The sequence below is a fragment of the Arachis ipaensis genome, chromosome B2 (assembly GCF_059453495.1).
Source record: "Arachis ipaensis isolate K30076 ecotype BB chromosome B2, ASM5945349v1, whole genome shotgun sequence".
Taxonomy (NCBI): domain Eukaryota; kingdom Viridiplantae; phylum Streptophyta; class Magnoliopsida; order Fabales; family Fabaceae; genus Arachis; species Arachis ipaensis.
In genome coordinates, this window is record NC_142437.1 from 417433 (window position 1) to 424033 (window position 6601).

The window sequence follows — 6601 nt, forward strand, 5'->3', positions numbered from 1 at the left end:
TCATGCAACAAGGAAACTAAATGAACAAGATATAGCAATAGTTTCAAATAGAACATTTGCTTCATACCATATATAGCTTCCATAAACACCAAAAGGTGATCCATGGACAGAGAGAAGCATCTCACTAGGTTTCGGCAGCCTAAGAATTTTGGGTGTCATCCCAACAGACAAGCGCTGACTACTCACCTGCAAAAGGCAACAAAGCCAAATCAATCACAACTGTTTAAAAAATAGCCTCAGCAATGAATACTAGAGTTCATAAAGTCATCCATAAAAAACAGAAGGTAAAAAATAAAGGGAGAAAATTCGGACATTGGGAGTCTGAAGACCTTCTTGACTTGTGAGAGTCTGAGCTTCACATGGCTCCTCAAAAACCTATGTAACAAACATTCAATCAATTCATATTATCATAATACATTGCAACCACTAATTAGTTTTTATTTGCAAGCTGTTTAAGTTAGTCATAATAGATTTAGCAGCGTATGCAATGAAACTAGTAATAGAGGCAAGTTCTCTTCCATCTGCACATGAAAGGATCCTAAATGAATAGCAACATTTCTCATTCAAATCAATTCGTGGATGCTTCAGCACATGATGGAAATGAGAATGGAAGTGCTATATTAATGCTGCTCCTACACAGCTACCCCAATTTTATGTCGCATCAAGTCCTATGTAAGTGACCCAAACAAGCCAGCTAAGGATGTTACAAAATACAATTAATCAAAGTGCACAAAGAAGATAGAGAACATACAAAGTCCTTAAAATGAAGATTTTCATCACCAAGAAATTATGTTCTCCCTACCAACAAAGAAGTAAACTAACAGGTATCAACTACAATCTATGCCAAAATGTATAAGAACTATAATATCTATAGTAAAATCGTTCAAAATTGAAGGAACTCAAACATTTTAAGGGGCACAGAACAATAGTATGTTTCGTAACATACATTTCCATTTTTTTAATTCAGTTTAGGAAACTTTAATTCAGATATGAAATGAGTTAAATCGAAAGAGAAAACTAAACACTACCAGTATTGCTAGAGTATTCAAAACCACCAAACTGAGGAACCGAAAAAGGACATTCCGAAGGAAAAGCAATCAAAAGCCTCTAGAACAGAGAAGCGTGCAAATCTCTTCCTACACCACCACAAGTCGTGGACATTCTGCTCCTTTTCTCTTTCCACTTCACATCAAATTTTCCATTACCTTCATCTTTCACAATTGAGGGATTTGGTAAGGTTTCTTCGAAGACCTGCAGTATTGGCTTCCGGAGCTGTTCCTCACTGAAACACGACCGAACCAAACGAAGTTCCATCAACAATCGCTCAATCTCAACATCACGAACCACCTTAATTGCACTGATTTGACGCTCCACTGCCACAAACACACAGGTAGAGTTTTAATAAAAATAAATAAATAGTGAAAACTTTATGCTGATCAAGAAATTTGTTATTTGATTTTGCTGTACCTTCGATTTCAAGCTCTTTGAATTGAGGTTGCTGCATTTGGGTTTTAAGTTCCTTCAATTGAGTTGATTGTTTGACCATTTTCTTCGCTCTACGCCTTGGAAATTTTGCCTTTAATATACTAAAACTAATATAGTAAGAAAAAAGGGCTACAAATCTACAATTATAGTTATCAGAACTGAATCGGCAATCCACCCGGTCTGGTTCAACCGATGGGTCACTGATTCACTCGGTTGACCCGGTCATAATTTAAAAAATATAAAATTATATAAATGAAATTAAAATTACATATTAAAACTTAAAATGCAAGTCTTTACAATAATAATAATAATAATAATAATAATAATAATAATAATAATAATAATAATAATAATAATAATAATAATAATAATAATAATAATAATAATAATAATAATCAAATGTTAATTTTTAGACAACTAATGATGCAAAAAGAGATAATAAACTAGTTTCTAGTACAAAATACTTTCTTTATTTAAATAAACAAGAGTAAGCAAAAGATAACATAATCGATAATCAAGTCCAAGTGATCTTAAAATCGACATCTATATCTTCATAGGACAAATTTGGAGCTTGATCAACATTTTCCTCACTTTGATTTGCATCTATATATTCCATAAGAAACACTGCATTATGATGTTATGCAGAACATCTGAAATAGAGAAAGAAGAGTTTGAAGAGAGAGGTACAAGAAACTAGTGAACTGAATTAACTTCATCTTATTCTTCCATCAATGAATCAATTCTACACACCTCTTAGAGGGATGCAAGAGCTTTATTTATAACAGAGTTGAAAAAGAGAAAAAGATCAGACATCAGAATAACAAACCCTAACTAACTGTACCAAACTGATTTTGTTATTGACTAACTCTCTTATCTCTTATCCTTTAATATACAGCAACAAAAGATTTAGCAACACAACAAGAAGGTTCAGTAACAAATTCAACTCAAGTCGGTTATCCAGTAACAAATTCTACTTCTAGCAACAATCACATTTATGATAGGTTCAACATCAAATTCAACTTAACAACAAATTCTACTTCTAGAGTTCTAGCAACAAATTCAGCTATGATAACTATGATAACTTTCAGGCAGCAACAAAAACATAAACTATGATATAACAAATTTCAGTAACACATTCAACTTTCAGCAACAAATTATTTTGGCAACAAAATCAAAGTGCAGTGATGCAGCAACAGAATTGAAATAGAAAGAACAGGGGGAACTCACCAAATCGGGTTGCATGAAGGAATCTGACGGCGAAGGAGAAGCTGATGGCGAAGAAGAAGTTGACGGCAAGGCTCAAAGCAAGAAGACGACAACGAAGACCAGCCCACCGGGACCTGTTGCCTCTGTTACCGGCGATGAAGAGCGTAGGGAAGGGAGAGATCGAGGCCAGATGTGAGATAGAGACCGTGAGTAGCAAGAAGATGACCACCACCACCACCACCCGAGGGACCAGATGCGGTTCCATTTGCTTCTGCCGCCAGCGAAGCGAGCGCAGGGGCATGGGACCGTGACAACGACCAAGGTGAGTGGACGAGGTGAGAGACTGAGAGAGCGACGAGGTGAGGCCGTGAGAGACTGAGAGTGACGACTGTCGAGGTGAGGGGAGAGACGAGAGAGGGACTATTGAGTACTGAGTTCTGACTGTCGAGCTAGAGACGGAGAGAGCACATAGATTCAAGAGTCTTAGATTTGGCATTTGGACATAGAGTTTCATCGAAAGGGGAAGGGGAGGAGGGGGTTATGAAACGACGCCATTTCAGGTATTAAGAAGAAAAAAAAATAAAAACGACCTGGACCGGGTTAAATTAATCATCTGGGTCATCGGGTTTCATGAAAACCCGTCGGGTCGAACCAGGTTTGTTGCACAATCGGTACAATGAGTGGCTCGATCTAGTCAGGTGACCGGGTGATCGGGTTTTCAGTCAAATCGGCCGAGTCGAGCCGGGTTTGATAACTATGTCTACAATAGACTATAAATAAAGACACAAATATCCTACATAATATAATTTGCAACATTCATATACAGGTCTCCAACATTCATTAAAAGTTTTCATCTATCGTCATTTTAATCTACATTATTATTAATAGACAAAAAATTACAGCAGATGGATAGCTTTTTGTCATCTCCCAAAGCAATCACTCAATATTTTCTCACAACATTTTTTTATTATTTTTTCTCCATCTTTTGTTATATGTCCATTCCCTTTGTAGCATTTAGTAACATGATACATATATAGAGATATCTTTTAGTCATCACAATATATTTTTAGATGTCCTTTATATCAATGTATATCTCAACTTTCTTTCTTCCTTCTTTCTTTCTCTTTTTATTTCTTTCTTTTTTTTGCTTAACTCATTTTCTTCCTTAACATCTTTTGATTGTAAACTATTAATTTTTTTTAATCCAAAATGGGATGAAAGTGATCCCAGAGACTGTGTTTCTTCAACTTCTCAACTTTTTCAATGAATAATAATATTCTGTGTGATCTGATATATTTCTATTAACAAATTAACATAGATAATAATAAAAGACAAGAATATGGTTGGTTTAACAAGCAGTCATCAATTGCATAGCCATAAAAGAGTCTCATTACATGAATAAAAGACAAATTGAGAATTGTAAACAATCATATGCAAGACACTTATTACATTGTATTTAATGAAGATAGATAAGTGAACCTAAATGGTAAGCAAAACCGAAGCAAACTAAGGCCTTCATTCTTTCATTTGTCTTTAATTAAATTCAAATGACAAGCAAAGTAAGGCCCTAGAATGTTAACTAGTTCATTCTTTTATAAAGCAGCAAGGTTTAATCATACACAAGCAAATTAAGCCTCTATTTGGGAAGAACACATCACAAATATTAAAAAGCTCTCACTGAATTGAATAAAGTTTAATCGCACAGTATTTTCATCTCATAACGAGGCAACCCAGAACTAATCTAATAAAAAAGATAGATGAACAAAGAAACTTAAAAATTGAACTAATCCATATTCTTAACTAATCAAGTCATCAATATTCAATAATCAATTAATCAAAAGTCAAGAGATGCACAGAAAAGTAGAAGAAGAAACACGCCATCAATGTCCATTCCATTAAGCAAATTCTAGTGCCAAAGTTCTATCATTCCAGAAAATGACACAAAACAATCATACAAAATACAATAGTTTAAAAATAAATAAATTCAATTCACAGAGGAAGAGGAAGAGAAAAAATATTTAGATAAAATAAAACAAGAGACATAAATTTAGGTTCTAAAATGAGAAATGACAACAAATAGAAGATGAAGAAGGAGAACACATACCTAATTTTTTGAAGGAAGGAGACGTTCGTTGTAGTGCTGGCAGCACAGTTTGCAGGCAGCGGCGGAGGCTGTTAATGGATAAAACAGCGGTGGTGTGCGTAGAGAAAGCAAAAGGTTGGAGAGAGATTACAGAATAGAGAGCACAACAGTAGCAGAGAGAGGAGAGGAGAGCAGATCGGCATCGAGCTCAAAGGTTGCAGCGTTAACAGTAACAACAACGGTGTACAATGAAGAAATTGGAGGGATGCTGGAGAAAGAAGTGGCTGCCGTTCTGGTTTATGACAGAGCGAGAGACTCAGGGACTGTGGAAGAAGAAGATTGGGGATTTGAAAGTAGTGGGTATTGTTGGATAAGCAAAGAGAAAATGAGATGTCTATTTATTGGGGTATTTTTTGGGGGGTTTGTCACTCATGTATTAATTTGAAATTTTTAGATTTTTTATTTTTGTTAATAGTTTATTAGTTTAACAATATTTCTTTATATTTAAAGACAAAACTAAAATTATGATTAAAAATCAAATATTTAAAATTTAAACAATAAAATTTAAGAGACTAAATTGGAATAATTTAAAATAGTTTAAATATTTTAATAATAAACTATGTCAAAATATGACAAATTAGAGGAGGAGAGATTGAGTGTGACTAACTTACATCCTATATATGTATATTTTATAAAATTATGTTATAGGTGGGTATTAAACCAAGGACCTCTCACTTAGTGCAAAACTCTAGAAATACCCTAGAAAATCCTATAAAATCCTAAAAAAAATCCTAGAAAACCCTAAAAAACCCTAAAAAATCATGAAAAATCCTAGAAAACCCTACATAACCCTAGAAAACTTTAGAAAAATACTAGAAAACCCTAGAAAAATCCTAGAAAACAATAGAAAAACCCTAGAAAAATCTAGAAAATCCTAGAAAACCCCTAAAAAAAATTCTAAAAACCATAAAAAAACCCTAGAAAATCCTAAAATCCTAGAAAACCCTAGAAAACTTTAGGAAACTCCAAAAAACCCTAGATAAACTAAGAAAACCCTAGAAAACCTTAGAAAATCCTAAAAAACACTAAAGAACCCTAGAAAACTCTAAGAAAATCCTAAAAACCCATAGAAAATTCTAAAAATCCTAGAAAATCCTAGAAAACCCTAAAAAATTCTAAGTACCCTAACAAACCCTAGAAAACCTTAGAAAACCCTAGAAAATCCTAGATAACCCTAGAAAATTCAAGAAAAATCCTAAAAATCCTAGAAAACCCTAGATAATCCTAGAAAACACTAGAAAAACCCTAGAAAATCCTAGAAAAACCTAAAAAATCCTAGAAAAATCCTACAAAACCCTAGAAAACTCTAGATAACCCTAGAAAACTTTAGAAAAATCCTAGCAAACCCTAGAAAACTCTAGAAAAACCCTAAACAACAATAGAAAAACCCTAGAAAATCCTAGAAAAATCTAGAAAACCTTCGAAAAACTCTAAAAAATCCTAAAAACCATAAAAAAAAACTCCTAAAAAATCCTAGAAAACCATGGAAAACCCCAGAAAAACCTTGAAAACCTTAGAAAATCCTAGAAAAACTCTAAAAAATCCTAGATAACCCAAGAAAATCCTTGAAAACCCTAGATAACACTAAACCCTGTGGTTCGAAATAGGAAATTATTAGGCAAATGTTCTTAGGATTTTTTTAATGAATAAAATAGAGTATATACGGCCAAATAGGATCTAGAAAATTTCATATCCGACGTTTTGGTCTAATGGAATTTTTTTACAATCAAGGTTTTCGAACTTTATGAAACAATTAGGCTCCTGTTA

At 33.7% G+C, this 6601-nt stretch overlaps 1 pseudogene; it reads right to left on the reverse strand.

Moving 5' to 3' along the window:
• On the reverse strand, window positions 1-1546 carry LOC107623252 (uncharacterized; annotated as a pseudogene).
• Between the last annotated feature and the right edge of the window lie 5055 nt (window positions 1547-6601).